Here is a 17431-nt window from a genome sequence, read left to right as displayed (position 1 = left end):
TCGACCTCGAAGAGGTCTTATACAAGCCCTTAGCATTCGTCATAACATGTATCATAGAGTAAAATCACGAAAAATTTAAAACTTTTACTTTGGAAGTTCAACTTCACTTCATATATGAAAAATAGAATCTAACTTCGTCACAATGCACCATCTTGACATAGAAGTATCGAAAATGGGACTTAGCCCTTACATCAATAAAAAGTCTTGAAAATAGGAAGTACAACAATGTCTTTCAACATAAGCAAAGAACTAAACATAGAAGCTAGATCATAGGGTCTTGTCCTCGGACTTGAGGACTCACCAACTTGGGGAAGCAACTCCAAGTGTCTTGAGAAGTAAGCTTGAATCCTCAACGGCCCGAACCTAAATGTTTGGGGAAAAGGGAAAAATATGGGTTAGTACAAAAAACGTACTAGGTATGGCTACTATGCATAAAAACCATTAAAATATGCATAAAAGGACATTTAATCAAAACATGGTTTTTACCAAGTAAATCTAATATGCACACAAAGTAAGCATCATAGTCCAACCCAACATAATATCATCTCAACATGTAGACAACCCAAGCAATGCTAGTGTAATGCAAAGAATAGAACCCCATAACCCTATTCAAAGCCAAGTATCAAATTAAGCAACCTACTTCATGCATACATTCATAAGATCATATTTCATCATAACTTACCATATTCATAATGATCATACATAACATAGCTTCAATATACATAGTCATAATCATCATAATCATAAGAGAACACTACTACAACCATCTCTTAGGATCCCACAAGTGCAATGTGCAAGAGAAGTCACATACCCTTCCTTACACTATGTAGAAACCCTTAAGAAAACCCTAATAAGAGTTCACACCTTTCATACCTTTATTTACTTTTACATTAGGGAAATATTGCAATAACCGACATAGACCATGAGAGCTACATGGAATCCGGTGTTCTACTCCCACACCAAAAATAGAGGGTTAACACTTGCCTAAGGTGTAACCATTCGTACATAGCTATCTAGGTGGATCCACTAAGCTAGAGTTCTATGTGGGCACATAGTTAAGGGTCAAGGAGATTGCTTCTAGAAACCCTAACTTACTAAATGTGGGGGTTTCATCTCATGAGACAACACATATCGTGGGTAATCCGGACTTGCTAAATGTGAGGAAACCCATGTCGGGAGCCGGACTTACTAAACGTGAGACCCCCATCTCATTTGCATGCCCTTTCGGTGCTAAGCATCTAATTCCATTTTGTAATCATCTTTACTCATCACATAAGTTCACATTAGCCTTTACTAAACTCTTGTGTAGACATCTTACCATAATAGCTCATATGTGTTCATAAGTGAGTAACAATCCTTTCACTTTAGAAACACTTAGCAAGTGAGTAAACCTTTCACTTTACATTACATTATAATCATGAGAACTACCTTTCAATCATACAGCAATCATACCATAACATACATACATACTTCATAGCTAATTCAAGTGTTGAGGGTTAAGGATGAGGAAACTAGGTCATCAACACCACAACAACACATTAGGTATAGTATCATTACAATCTAAGTAATTCACCTTTCATACTTGAGTTCAATGAATGTGAAGAGTACCTATAATGTGAATGATTGAATCTAGAATTGGTAGGCTTATGCATCCTTTTCTAAATTGATAAATGTGTCTTGACTTGATGAATATGAATCGATAGGCTACGGCATTCCTTTCATATATGAGTGATGAATGTGTCTTGACTTGATGGCTATGAATTGATAGGCTTTATGCATTCTTTTCATAAATGATATAATGTAATGAAGACTCTAGAATCGATAGGCTAGTGGTATTCCTTTCTTAATGAGCCAATGTACCATGAATCAATAGGCTAGTGGAATTCCTCTCATGAGTATAAGAATGTAATGAGGGACCATGAATCGATAGGCTTATAGCATTTCTTTCATGTCTACCCTAGAGGTATCCTTGAATGTACCATGGATCAATAGGCTTATAGCATTCCTTCTTTGGTAATGATGTATCATGGGTCGATAGGCCTATGGCATTCCTCCCTAATAAACTAATGAAATGTGAATGAAATAATCTATGGGAATGTAGGCTAGGCACTGAGTGGATGTGGTAAGATGGAAACTCTCCCAATGTTAGGTCAGGGTTCCAATGAACATCTTCCTATCCCATAACTATGTGCCCGCATAGGATATTAGCTAGTGGATCTAATGTGCATCCAAGCTAATACTACCGGTCTTCCTTCGGCATAGAGACAACCTCTTTACGGTGTGGGGCAGACACCGGATTCCATGTCTAGCTTGCATGGTCTATGTCGGTTAAACGCTTATTCCCATCATGTGAGATGTGCATTGTAGTTTCTTGAGAATTTCTATGAAGTGTGGGTAGTAGTATGGGATGCTATCCATACATGGCACGAGTAGGCTTCAAGAAGGCTGTAGTGAGTTCTCTAAGTCTTAATGACTATTGTCGAATGTCTTCCTAGGAAGAAGTTATTGAGATTGTTGGTCTAATGTCTAATGAATGGAGGTCCTTTGAATGATGTTATTGATGAATGTTGACTTATTGTCTAAATTAAATGATGAATGAGTAGCTTATATGGATGAAATGAGATACTTAGCATGTTATATTGAAATATAAAGGTTCTTGTCTATTGTAGCCTTGAAGAATACCTAAGTATGGTATGAAGAGGTAGTATGGACTTCCACTTCATGTCTTACTTAGGTGTGTCTTAGGATAACTTTAGATGGAGGTCCTAAGATCATGAAATAACTTACATGACGAATATGTTTATGTGTTGTATGTTGGTACTGCTTGAGCATGATTACTTGTAATGTGAAGCATGATAAATGGTAAGTTCACTTTTGGTGACCTTAAGGTGGTGTCTTGGTGTGGATGGTGGTATGGGACACTATCCATACATTGCACAAGGTATAGCTTGAAGGTTACTTGAGGCGGAGATTCCAAGTGAAGGTAAGGGTTTATATGTGACTTTGTTCAAATGTGAATTATGTGACTTTGTATGTTGGTTGCGACTTATATTATGCCTCTTGTATCAATGTTCATGGGGTTTTACAAAAATGGCATAAAAGCATGACTTTCAACTCAAATGTCCCTTTTCAAGCATGTTTTTGCATGGTCATAATACTTAGTACGTCTAATATGCTAACCCCATTCTTTTACTTTTTTATCAAAGTTTAAGCTTTGGAGATGTTGGTGTTCTATGGTTGAATGATAGGTTTCTAAGGTGCTTGAAGATGAAGACTTGGTGATTCCTTCCATTATGTTCCTTTTATGTCTTTTATTTTTGTTAAAGATTTTTGTATGGGATATGTCCCAATGTTGTATTCGAAGTATTAGATGGTTTGAGACGTAGTGTACAAAGTCTAGAAAGTCTTCCACTTGCTATTTAATGAAAATATCTTCGATTGTAAAGAAAGTTTTTAATTCTTCTCTATTTACAAGTATCTTATGCAATGAATGAGCTATGAGGCTTGTATTAGACCCCTTCGGGGTCGAGTACGCCGTGTTACGACTAGGGGGTGCTCTCGGGTCGTGACAAACATGGTATCAGAGCACAAGATTTTGGAATGGTCTTTGGATGTCTCAAACTACATCTAGTAAAGTCTTATTCATAATGTGAAGCACGCCACCTTATGAATTGGAGGCTATTGAGTGTTAAGAAAGTTTCACTTCTTCATTCCTCAAGTCACGCCATAGAGTTTAGCTCTATAATGTCTCTCTCTCTTGTTCCTTAGTTAGAAAGTTTGAGGGAGGAGGGTTGGTTGTGATGCCAACTATGGCGATGAGACTTGGTGGATTGACCTGGAAGATTGTGATGTTGACTTTAGTATAAATGGGTTGCTTTATGGTTATGTGTGATGTTGATAGAAGGATATGATGAGTTTTGAGGTTTGTTGAAAGAGTTGTTGAAATATGGTGTTTTAGAAATGCCTAGGTGTGATGAGCATAAAAGTTTAGTGAGGTTTTTCTCCGACCTTAGAATTGAAAGGAGTGAAGCTTAGAAGAGCTAGTATAAGTTTTCTCTTAAGTGGGGGATAAAGTGCTTAGATGGTAAGGTCTTTGAGTGTCCTTGATGTTCATGAGTTCGGCTTGATTGATGCTCTCACCTTACGAGGTGTAATGAGTTGAGGAGTTTAGACCCGGTGTGTAGACTCATATGAGGCCTTGTGTGGTGTGGTAAGGTTGATAGTGAGCAAGAGTTGCTTAATGAGGACCTTCCTAGTTTAAAAGTACCGGTATGTTGATGGTTTCTTGTAAGTTGTGAATGTCTTGATTAAGGTTCCCTTGTGGTGTTCATGATAATCCTTAGTTGGATTTACTCCTAAGTGGGGGTGGTATGTTGAGTAGTAAGGTTGTTGAGAGTTCCGATATCCTTACCTATTCCTTTATGTGCCTATTCAAGCCTAAGACAAAGAATTCCTTGTAGCTTGTTTCATGTTTTGGAGTCTTTGTGAATATGAGTTTCCATGGTCTCCTTATGTTGCGCATGTTCTAGTTGAATTCTTGTTTAAATGAGAAAATGAGTTTTCATGAATTGTGTTCCTCGTGTTAATATGCATCTATGAGGAGTTGCCTAAATGTTTCATGAGTTGATTTGTTGAACATGCCTAATGTGCCTTATTGAAAAGTTGCATAATGAGCTTTTATGAGAAAATTGCTTAAATGTGCTTAATGATGTTGTAATGAGAATGATGTGATATGGAGAAGGAAGTTCCTCCAATGAAATCAAGAATGTGAAGTTTTGATGCATAAGGAGTTGGTAGATGTGTTCCAACTTTCTTGAATTGCATGAAGTTGTTGAGCATTTTGATGTGGATTCGATGTTTCCTCCTAGTTATGTGCCTTGTTTATGATGTTGTATGCATGATGGTGGGCTGTTCACTTAAGTCGTTACCCCTTAATGTGTTTTAAGTGTCATTACAGGACGATGTTCCTAAGTAGTGGATAATGTAATGACCCTAAAAACGAACTAGTGTCACTAGAGCCTAATGTCTATTCGTTTGTGTTCTTCTTGATTTTTGTTGGTGTGTAGTGTTGTATCAAGCCATGGTTGGGGTGTTTAGGGATTAGATGTCAAGGTATGACTCACCAAGGACCACCCTAAGGGTCCTTGAGGAGGACCCTAAGTCTAAACCCCAAGACCCCAAGGAAAACCACCAAGCTGCCATAATGTGGTGAACCACGGATGCAATCCACAGCCAGTAGATGGATCTACGGCTCGTGGACTTGCTCCATAGGTCAAGGAGCTCCAAACCACCTTGCAGTCACGAACCACGCTTCAACAACATGGTCCGTGACCCCATCCACGATCCGTGGATAGGGGTCCGTAGATTGGACCTGCAAAAGTTATGTGGGTTCAGCCAAGATAAGGTTATATTGGTAAATTCTTTAGTTGTTTAGTTAAGTGTTTGGACGACTATTTTGGGGTTATTTAAGTATTTTAAGAGTATTAAAACATTAATATGGTATTTTTTATTTCATTATTCGTTTTTCCCCCAAACCCTCCCTCCAAAAATGTTCTCTCTAGAAACTCCATTGGAGGTCAAGGTCAAGTATAAGCTAGGGTTGAGGATTTCATGGTGTTTCTTCTTAAATTTCGTGGGATTCTTCAAGTATAAGGTATGGGAGTCCTTTATCTAGGGTTAGCTTTCACCATAGAGCCAATCAAAGAAGTTTTCAAGTTTTCAAAGTTTATGAAAAAGCCTAAATTTCACTTAAAACTCATGGGTTCTTGCATCAAATGATTTCAAATGATAAGTTATGATTATATTGAAGTTTAATTGATGTTTTAAGATGAAAAACTCTATGAACCCATGATTTCTTTAAATTCCTAAATTTGTCTTAAGAAGTGGGTTTTATGATTTTGAATGAATGTTGATGGAATTATGCTTAGATTGAGTTGTATTATTGATTTCTATTATTATCTATGACTATCTATGGTGAATTGTCTAAGAATTGAGTATTGGTGATTATGGCTTTAGAGAATGGTAAGTTGTGACCTAATTCTCATGTACCACTTGAAAGGTAGAGGTGTTTACATTACATTTTATATTCATCCACTTGAAAGGTGCAGCTGTTTACTTACATGTACGTTGTGATCATAGCCTTGAAGGCATTATATGAGGAATTGAAGTATTGTCATGATGTTGTGTATATAATTATATAATGTGAAGGACTTACATGTGATTCAATGATAGAATGATGAACTTGTATTCAATATATTTGTGTTAGTATTGAAAGGCTATTTTCTCAATTTGGCACTCATGAATGATAATGAAGAATGTGAAGGGCTCCTATAATGTGAATGATTGAGTCTAGAATTGGTAGGCTTATGCATCCTTTTCTAAATTGATGAATGTGTCTTGACTTGATGAATATGAATCGATAGGCTACGGCATTCCTTTCATATATGAGTGATGAATGTGTCTTGACTTAATGGATATGAATTGATAGGCTTTATGCATTCTTTTTATAAATGATCTAATGTAATGAAGACTCTAGAATCGATAGGCTAGAGGCTTTCCTTTCTTAATGAGTCAATGTACCATGAATCGATAGGCTAGTGGAATTCCTTTCATAAGTATAAGAATGTAATGAGGGAAAATGAATCGATAGGCCTATAGCATTCCTTTCATGTGGACTCTAGAACTATCCTTGAATGTACCATGGATCGATAGGCTTATAGCATTCCTTCCTTGGTAATGATGTATCATGGGTCGAAAGGCCTATGGAATTCCTCCCTAATACACTAATGTAATGTTAATGAAATAATTTATGGGAATGTAGGCTAAGCACCGAGTGGATATGGTAAGATGGAAACTCTCCCAAAGTTAGGCTAGGGTTCCAATGAACATCTTCCTATCCCATAACTATGTGCCCACATAGGATATTAGCCAGTGGATCTAATGTGCATCCAAGCTATTACTACCGGTCTTCCTTCGGCAAGGAGACCACCTCTTTACGGTATGGGGAAGACATCGGATTCCATGTCTAGCTTGCACGGTCTATGTCAGTTAAACGCTTATTCTTATCATGTGACATGTGCATTGTACTTTCTTGAGAAGTTCTATAAAGTGTGGGTACTAGTATGGGAGGTTATCCATACATGGCACGAGTAGGCTTCAAGTGGGCTATAGTGAGTTCTCTAAGTCTTAATGACTATTGTTGAATGTCCTCCTAGCAAGAAGTTATTGAGATTGTTGGTCTAATGTCTAATGAATGGAGGTCCTTTGAATGATGATATTGATGAATGTTGACTTATTGTCTAAATTAAATGATGAATGAGTAGCTTATATGGATGAAATGAGATACCTAGCATGTTATATTGAAATATAAAGGTTCTTGTCTATTGTATCCTTCAGGAATACCTAGGTATGGTATGAAGAGGTAGTATGGACTTCCACTTCATGTCTTACTTAGGTGTGTCTTAGGGTAACTTTGATGGAGGTCCTAAGATCATGAAATGACTTACTTGACGAATATGTTTATGTGTTGTATGTTGGTACTGCTTGAGCATGCTTACTTGTAATGTGAAGCATGATAAATGGTAAGTTCACTTTTGGTGACTTTAAGGTGGTGTCTTGGTGTGGATGGTGGTATGGGACACTATCCATACATTGCACAAGGTATAGCTTGAGGGTTACTTGAGGTGGAGGATCCAAGTGAAGGTAAGGGTTTATATGTGACTTTGTTCAAATGTCAATTATGTGACTTTGTATGTTGGTTGCAACTTATATTATGCCTCTTGTATCAATGTTCATGAAATTTTACAAAATGGCATAAAAGCATGACTTTCAACTCAAATATCCCTTTTCAAGCATGTTTTTGCATGGTCATCATACTTAGTACGTCTAATGTGCTAACCCCATTCTTTTCCCTTTTTACCAAAGTGTAGGCTTTGGAGATGTCAGTGTTCTATGCTTGAAGGATAGGTTTCTAAGGTGCTTGAAGATGAATACTTGGTGAGTCCTCTTAGTTTTGAGGAAAAAATCCATTATGTTCCTTTTATGTCTTTTATATTTGTTAAAGCTTTTTGTATAGGCTAAGTCTCAATGTTGTATTCAAAGTATTAGATGGTTTGAGACATAGTGTATAAAGTCTAGAAAGTCTTTCGCTTGCTATTTAATGAAAATGTCTTCGATTGTAAAGAAAGTTTTTAATTCTTCTCTATTTTCAAGTATCTTATGCAATGAATGATCTATGAGTCTTGTATTAGACCTCTTTGGGGTTGAGTACGCCGTGTTACGACTAGGGGGTGCTCTCGGGTCGTGAAAGAAATGGTAAAATTTGTAGATCCAATTTATTGCAAATTTGCAATTTCGATTGGGCATAATACATATATTGGACCCTAAACTTGGCTTCAAATTTTAACTTTGACCTCCAACTTTCATAGTGCACAAATAGGCACTTTAACTTGTATAAAGTAGAACAAGTAAACACACGAGTTCTACATGGCACAATACACATAGGACACCACGTAGGACAAAAAATGACATGTAGGATGCCATGTAGGACATGTGTGTCTATTTGTTCTATTTTATACAAGTTAAAGTGCCTATTTGTGCACTATGAAAGTTGGAGGTCAAAGTTAAAATTTGAAGCCAAGTTTAGGGTCCAATATATGTATTATGCCTTTCGATTGTGTGGAGGTAGTTGTTACGATTGAGGGAGGTACATGGTACTCGTGTGATGGGTATAATATTTTTTATAATTGTTGGGATTTAGTTTTTTGTTGTTGGCGTCGGCAGAGTTTTCCAATGCCGAGATCAACACAGTAAAGCGACTGGATTTCTGATGAAGAAGAAAGCAAAACAAAAAAAGAGGATAAAATATATACATCTTAAGTTTTTATGGTAATTAATAATTAAGTGTAATTTATTCAAGGAAATATAACACCTCGAACCTCAAAAATGAAAAAATCCTAATTTTTTTAGAAAAACTAGTAACAGTACCGACAGAACCACCTACGGACCGTAGGTAGAACCACAAACCGTAGGTGGGGTCCGTCGTTAAGGCCCAAATGTTGATGGTCTCTGATCCTACCCACGGTCGACTAGTACGGTCTGTGGTTGGACCTACGGACCGTAAGTGAGGTTCAGCAGCCAATTGGAGGGAAATGGTTGTTGGGTCAAATTCAAATGGTCATATCATTTAGCACAAAATAAATTAGGTGTCCCATTACCTATCAAATTAAAGATGATTGAATCCCCTTTCCAACGCCGTCAATTTTGCTAAAATCCCAGCTTCGAGTAAAAAGTTATGCTCATTTTAGTGAAACTCTGTCGGGCAGACCACGAACCATGACCGCAGTCGACAGTGGGTAGTCCAAACGACGGTTCGTAAGTCCCTCTGTGGATGGCCTTCATCAACTTTTAAGTTAGGGTCATTTAGCTCTTTTTCCTATGTGTTAGGGCCCTTAAACTCCGTCATTTAATGCCTAAACTACATTGTTTTACTCAGTCTAAGTCTATTAACTTAGTTAGACTTACCAAAAACCCTGATTCTCCAAAAATCATCCAAACTTTGAGCAAAAAGAAGAGGAAAATGTTGACCAAACCTCCTAAGAACAAGCATCAGTGTTCTTCAAGGTTCTGCCCCAAAATCCAAAGGATTTCTCCGTAGACTTTGTCGCCAGGTATGTTGGATTTCACAAATGGGTTCCTTTCATCCACTAGGTCCCTAGAATTCAGTCAGCACCTTGATTCTCCATATCTTGTTTAGACCTAGGGTTTCTAAAACATTGGAATTTTGTTGTAATTTAGTTGTTGTAGTATCCATAATCAAAATAACATGTTTTCTTGGAAAGGTTACTCAGTTCCTTGTATGAAACTCAGAACCCTAGTTGGTATAAATTCTCTTAGTTCATGAATTATACTTTCGAGGTAAGTTAAACAAATAATCATGCTCCAGATTTCGAATGTCATATTATCAGTACATAAATGTTGCATACTCAGATTGCATGCCAATGTTTGAGTTATTCAGTATTTCAGTCATATACATATTTCATTGGGGGAAGACTTAGCACCGAGTTGGACTAGGGTTCAGCCCACCCTCATAGTCCCAAAACTACGTGCCCCCATAGGATTATAAGTCCCCTCTTTTGGGCATCAGATTTAGTGATCACGCCAGTTATGCCTTTATACCCCTGGCAAGGTATATTGGGTCCTCTCAATGGGGCATATACATCGGACTCCACATTTAGCTCACATGGTTTTATGTCGGTTAACAGTAGCTCCCACAGTCACACTCTTAGTGCATTTGACCAGGTTTCTAGTATATACTTCAGTATTCCGTTTAGCATGTCATGTTCATGATAAGCAATTGGTCATTGCATTCAGTTTAGCTTTTCAGTAATGTTTCAGTATTTACGTTCCTGCTCAGTTTATGTCATTGCTCAGTTATACTTTGTTCAACTTGTATCTATATCCTGCATGTTGAGTACATTCCAAGTACTGACGCATACTCTGCGCTACATCCTTTCATGATGTAGGTTCAGGTATTCATCATCCAAATCGCGCTTAGATCAATTCTTGGCCCACATTTTAGCAGCTTCAGTGGTGAGTCCTCATACTTCGAGGACAATGGACATGCTTTTCATTTTAGTTTTTTTATGTAGTTTTCAGCTTTATTAGAGTTAGTTGGGAGGGCATGTTCCAAAAACTCAACTCAATTAGAGGCTTTTCAGACATAATAGTAGAATCACTTTGAACTGTTAAGTTTATCTTTCAGCTGTTATTAAAATCTTAGTATGTTTTATACATTCAGACTAGTTGGGGTTTTACCCCTTTTCAGTTATCCATTGTATTAGCTTTCGCATAGTATATGTTTTATTTAGTTATTCTTAGTATGCTTGATATATGACAGACACAGGGTTAGCTTGGGGTCTTTCGTGATCCTAGGTCCTGTGTTATGTCAAGGGGTAGCCTTGGAGCGTGACAAACTTGGTATCAAAGAATTAGGTTCAAGAGTCCTAGGATGTCTGAAAGCTGCACTAAGTAGTCTTTTTCATGAGTGTGAATTGCACCACATCTATGAGAGGGAGGCTTGATACGTTCGAGATTTGGACTCATTTAGGGCTTTATTTGTATAGGTTTATTGTCCTCAAATGCTTATTTATTGCCAATAACTGATGTAAAATCCTTGATTTTTAGGATTACGGATTGAGGAGCAAAGAAAGGATACTAAGTTGCAAAAAGGAACAAAGCGAGCTGAAAGAATGAAGAAAAGAGAGCCTGGTCATCGCCAAGTCCATTTGGCGAGTCACAAAGTGGCCACTTGACTGCCTAAAGTTCCAATGTGCCAAGCCCTGAAGGAAAGAACAAAGTTGATGAGAAAAAAAAGCAGTCGGCGGATCACCGAGTGGTTTCGCGATGCAGTGTTGGATCGCCCAAAGTTACAGACATTGAGGATGTTGAAGGCCAAAGCAGAAGGGCGGTATAATTGACCAAAGGACGAATCGCAGAGTGGATCGATGAGCCCAACTTACTGCGTCGAGTGGCTCTTCGCAGCACATTTTTGGCGACTATAAATACATTTTTGAAAATTTAGTTTCTTATCAATTATTCATTCTGAATAAAACCCGTGTTCATATTTTTGAAAGTTTGGAACTGAGACAAGTTTTCTCTAGTTTTCCTTAGCTTTGAAGAATTGAAGTTTTTCACTTTTGAGAAATTGGAAGTGGGTCTTTGAGATTCTTCGAATTGGAACATTGTAAAGAAGAAATCAATCTTACCCAGTTGATGGAAACACAATTTGGTAACAATTTTTATCTTTTTATAATCTCTAGCTAAAACCCCAATTCTTGGGGTGTGATTATATGATTATAGGTTGATTTAGCTAATGGGTGTTGCTAATTTTTAGTATAATTGCTATTTAAAAGTGAGTTCAATCATTTATTGTGGATTAAATCAAGAATAGTAGTTGCAAATGTGATTCTACCTTTGTGTTCTTGGCTTGCTCGAGAGAGAGGTTTTAGAACTAAGGTGTTTGATTGATGGTCTATGGGTATTGGGTTGTCATGGGTTCAGCTCAAGAGAGTGAATCCTAAACCATTTTCCACACATTCAGCTCGAGAGAGTGAATGGATTAAGGTGTGGGTTGTTCTTATTTTGCATGCTTGTTGATGTTCAAGAGAAATCAACTTGATTCGGGGTAAACTGTTCGAGAGAAAGTTTATCTCCTCTATAGCCTAGCTTACTCACTGATATTTAGCCATTTTCTAATAGTTGCAATTACCCATTTGTCTATAATAGCCTATAATCAAATCACATCCCAAGAACCCGTCTCACTATTGTTATTTCGTATTGTTTGTTGTTGTTGTAGTTGATAATTTCAAACCAAAACCCCCCATTTGACATTTGTGTCACCCCCCGATTTGAATGATGTTTTTATTTGTACATTTTTATTCATATGACTGAATTGAGCATTTCCGTACTTCCCTATTGAATCTTAAACACGTACTGCTCCTTGTGGGATTCGACCCCAACTCATTTAGTTGGGTTTTATACTGACTAGCGATCGTTGACACTTAGAATTGGATGAACTGTCCTTGAAACGTTAATCAAGGCTACGAAGTGTTTTGAAGAAAACTTCACATCCTTTGTTATTCTTATCATGCATGGGTATGATCAAACTTCTCCTTTCAGATCAAGCTCCTCGTAGAGCTAACACAGTTCCTCTTGTCCCAAGTCGTGAGGTTACGAATGCAGAATTTTAGAATGCGGTCCAGCTCTTGGCTTAGAGTGTGGCCAATCAGAACAATCAGCAGGTCCCAGTTCTTACTAACACAAATGGTGGATCAGCTGTTGCTAGGGTTTGAGACTTTGTTCGGATGAATCTGGCTGAGTTTCTAGGGTCGAAGGCAGGTGAGGACCCATAGAACTTCATTGATGAGATTAAGAAAATCCTTGGAGTAATGCAAGTGACTGGAACTGAGAATGTTGAGATAGCATCCTCTCAACTAAAGGATGTGGCTCATATCTGGTTAACTTAGTGGAAAGATAATAGAGTGCAGATACAGCTCCTGTGACTTGGGATTGCCTTACTGGAGCTTTCCTAGACAGGTTCTTCCCAAGGGAATTGAGAGAAGCTAAGGCACAAGAGTTTATAAACTTGAAGCAGGGGTCGATGTCGGTCCAAGATTACGGGCTGAAGTGCACCCAGCTCTCCAGGCATGCTCCACACATGGTTGTTGATCTAAGGGCACAAATGAGTAACTTCTTGTTTGGGGTATCCGATCTGGTGAAGACTGAGTGCAGCAATGTTATGCTTCCAGGGGATATGGATATCTCCAGACTAATCACTCATGCTCAGCAGGTTGAGAGAGATAAGCTTAGGGAATTGACTAAGGACAACAAAAAGGCCAGAACAGTACTCACAGCAAAAGTCAGACGGTGGAAATCGCTCACAGTTTCACTAGAGGTCTACAGCCCCAGCACCTTCATCAACTAGTGCTCTATCCCCCAGGTTTTGATAAGATCTGAAAGGTAGGGCATCAGTCTCTAAGTCTCAGAGGAGTGCTTCAGGTAATAGGAGTTACCCAACTTGTCCAAAGTGTGGTAAGAACCATCCAGGCGAGTGTCTTGCAGGCAAGGAAGAGTGCTTTGGGTGTGGTCAGTCTGGCCATATGTTGAAGGATTGTCCTTATTCCAGGCAGGGGCAAAGAGGTAACAACAATAGGGCTCAGTCTACAGCTCCAACAGCATCAACAAGTTGCCCAACTCAGCAGGTACTTCATCTGGTATAGGTGGCAGTTAGTGCCTCGCCAAGACCAGGAAGATTCTCCAGATGTGGTCACTTGTACATTACGAGTCTTTCATTTAGATGTTTATGCATTGTTAGATCCAGGGGCTACACTGTCTTTTGTAACTTCTTATATAGCATTAAACTTTGGTGTCAGTCCAAAAACTCTTCTAGAACCCTTCTCAGTGTCTACTCCAGTTGGTGACCCAGTTATAGCTAGAGAAATTGCCCTGTCACAATCTCTCAAAAAGTCACCTCAAAAGATCTTGTAGAGTTAGAAATGGTAGATTTTGATATCATTCTAAGCGTGGATTGGTTACATTCCTGTTATTCCTTAGTCGATTGTAGAATTAGGATCGTTCGGTTTCAGTTTGCAAACAAGCTAGTCTTAAAGTGGAAGGGTAGTAGCTCAGTGCCTAGGGATTGATTCATCTCTTACCTTAAGGCTAGAAAAATGATTTCCAAAGGGTATATGTATCATCTTGTTAGCGTTAAGGATTCAAACTCTGAAACCCCAACTCTTGAGTCAGTCCCAGTAGTAAATGAGTTTCCAAAATGTTTCCACAATATATTTTCAAAGTTCCCCCAGAAAGGGAAATCGAATTCGGAATAGATCTCCTTCCAAATACCCAGCCCATTTTAATTCCTCCTTATAGGATGGCTCCAGTCGAGCTTAAGGAATTGAAAGAGCAGTTGAAAGACCTTCTAGATAAGGGCTTCATCAGACCCAGTATCTCTCCACGGGGTACTCTAGTGTTGTTCATGAAAAAGAAAGATGGTTCTTTCAGAATGTGCATTGACTATCGGCAGTTGAACAATGTCACAATTAAGAATAAGTATCCCATCCCCAAGATTGATGACTTGTTCGAGCAACTTCAGAGTGCTAGTTACTTTTCTAAGATAGACCTCAGATCCAGTTATCATCGGCTCAGAGTCAGAGATAGTTTCATTCTGAAGACAACTTTCAAACCTTGGTATGGTCATTATGAATTTGTAGTTATGTCTTTTGGACTAACAAATTCTCCTGCAGCTTTCATGGACTTGATGAACAAGGTGTTCAAACAGTATTTGAACTTGTTCATTATCGTTTTTATTGATGATATCCTTATTTATTCTTAGAGTGAGGAGGAGCATGCGACTCATTTGAGAGTTGTTCTGGAAACTCTCAAAGATCGTCAACTATTCGCTAAGTTCGGCAAATGTGAATTATGGATACAGTATGTTGTTTTCCTTGGTCATGTGGTATCCAGCAAAGGGAATCTGAGTGGATTCACAGAAAATTAAGGCAGTACAGCACTGGCCCAGACCCACATCTCCAACAGATATCAAAAGTTTCTTGGGTTTGGTCGGTTATTACAGGAGATTTGTTAAAGGATTTTTATTCATAGCTTCCCCATTGACCAAGTTGAATCAGAAAAAGGTCAAATTTTAGTCGTTAGATGAGTGTGAGAAAAACTTCTTAGAATTGAAGACTAGGTTGACTAACAGCTCCGGTCTTGACTCTACTAGATGGTTCAGACGGTTATGTGATTTATTGTGATGCATCCAGAGTCGGCCTAGGTTGTGTGTTGATGCAGAGAGGTAAGGTCATAGCTTATGGTTCTAGACAGCTTAAGGTTCGTGAGAAGAACTACCCGACTCATGACCTCGAGCTTGTAGTTGTAGTATTTTCCCTAAAGATTTGGAGACCCTACTTGTATGGTGTTCATGTTGATATATTCACATATCATAAGAGCCTCCAATATGTGTTCACCCAGAAAGAGTTGAATCTTCTTCAGAGGAGATGGCTTGAATTTCTCAAGGATTATGACATAAATGTGTTGTACCATCCGGGTAAGGCCAATGTAGTGGCTGATGCTCTTAGCTGGTCCATGGGTAGTGTAGCATGATGAGTCCTCAAATTAGACTCATTTAGGGCTATATTTTGATAGAATTAGTGTCCTCAAATGCATAATTTGTCTCAATAACTGATGAACAACCTTGAGTTTTAGGTATTTAAAGTTAGAGGCAAAACATTGACACTATCGAGCCAACAAGGAAGTAGCAGCTGAAAGAATGAGGAAAAGATGACCTGATACTCGCCTAACCTGTTTGGCTATACGCCAATGTGACCATTGGATCGCCTAGATGTTCCAAAAGTGCCAATACAAAAGAGTAAAGAGAATGAAAACCTGAAGATCACTGAAATCATTCGGTGACACGCTGAATAGGTTACCAAACTGCCGAAAGTTACAGAAAGCTGGAGCGAAAAATAAGAAAAAATGACGGCGAGTAGTAATCTCGTTCAGCGTGTCACCGATCCAATCGGTGTTAGATGACCTAGTCGCCAAAGATGCTGATGAAGGTTGTAAGCAAGTACTGATGGGTGAAGCAGCAAGGAAGAGGGCGATTCACGGAATCAATCGGCGACCTCGATCAAGATCGCCATAAGTTATAGTGATTTAGATCAAGAATTGATGACAAATTGAAGGCGAGACGAAGAAACATCAGCGAATCGCTGAGTTGATTGGCGATCTCGACTAACTGCGTCGAGTGATCCGCTGCAACACATATTTTTGAAAACTATAAATACTCGTTGAGAGTTGTGGCTTATTATCAGATTTTTAATATATAATTTTTAACATAGATTTTTGAGTTCTAAGTTTGGAGAGGGTTTTGAAGAACTTGAAGATTCAAAGGGTTTCAACTCCAACAATTTGGGTTTGGGTCTCTTCGATTGTTCACTCTTGGTTTGTTTTGAGACTAAAATCTTCATACCTATTTGAATGCAAACTCATTTTGGTATAAATTTCTATCTCGTTTACATGTCTAGCTAAAACCCCAATTCTTGGGGTGTGATTATGTGAATATGGGTTAGATTAATTGTTGGGTCTTGCTTGTTGATAGTTTATTTGTTGTTTAGATGTGATTTTGTTTAGTAGTTGTGTTGGAACTTAATGAAATTGTAGTTGCAAATACAATTTCACCTTTGTGTTTTTGGCTTGCTCGAGAGAGAGGTCGTAAAACTAAGACTACTAAATTGATGATCGATGGGAGTGGGTCGACATGAGGTTCAACTCGAGAGAGTGAACCCTAGTCCTTCTCCGAGAGAGTGAGTGGGCTAAGGTGGAGGCTATTCTTCATGCGGCAAGTGGGTGTCCAAAAGGAACCCATTTAATTCGGGGTAAGTTGTTCGAGAGAAAGCTTACCCCCACTATAGTCTAGCTTTGTCACAAATATTCAACGAAATTACTATCAAAAGCATGTACCCAACGATCTAGTCTAACCCGTATTACTATCACATCCCAAGAATCCCCTCTCCTTGATTAGTACTCTTCGTATCTTTGCTTGTTTTTACTTACTTGTGACAAACCCCCATCATTAATTGACACTCTTGTGTCACTCCATTTGATTTAATATGTTTTTATTCGATAATGTTTTCAGTTATGACTAATTAGAACTTAATTTTATTTCTCTATCAATTCTCAAAACCACTCCCTTGGGACTCGACCCCAACCCTTGGTTGGGTTACTATACTATTGTATGATCATATACACTTGCATTGGAAGTTGTGTCTTGATTACGCAAACATCATAGCACATGTGGAGGAAGAAAGACAAAAATTAGCCAAAGATGTTCACCAGGTTGCTTTATTAGGAGTTTGTCTTACGGACACAT

Source organism: Solanum stenotomum, chromosome 10 (assembly GCF_019186545.1).
Source record: "Solanum stenotomum isolate F172 chromosome 10, ASM1918654v1, whole genome shotgun sequence".
NCBI lineage: Eukaryota > Viridiplantae > Streptophyta > Magnoliopsida > Solanales > Solanaceae > Solanum > Solanum stenotomum.
Note: the sequence above shows the minus strand (reverse complement) of the source record.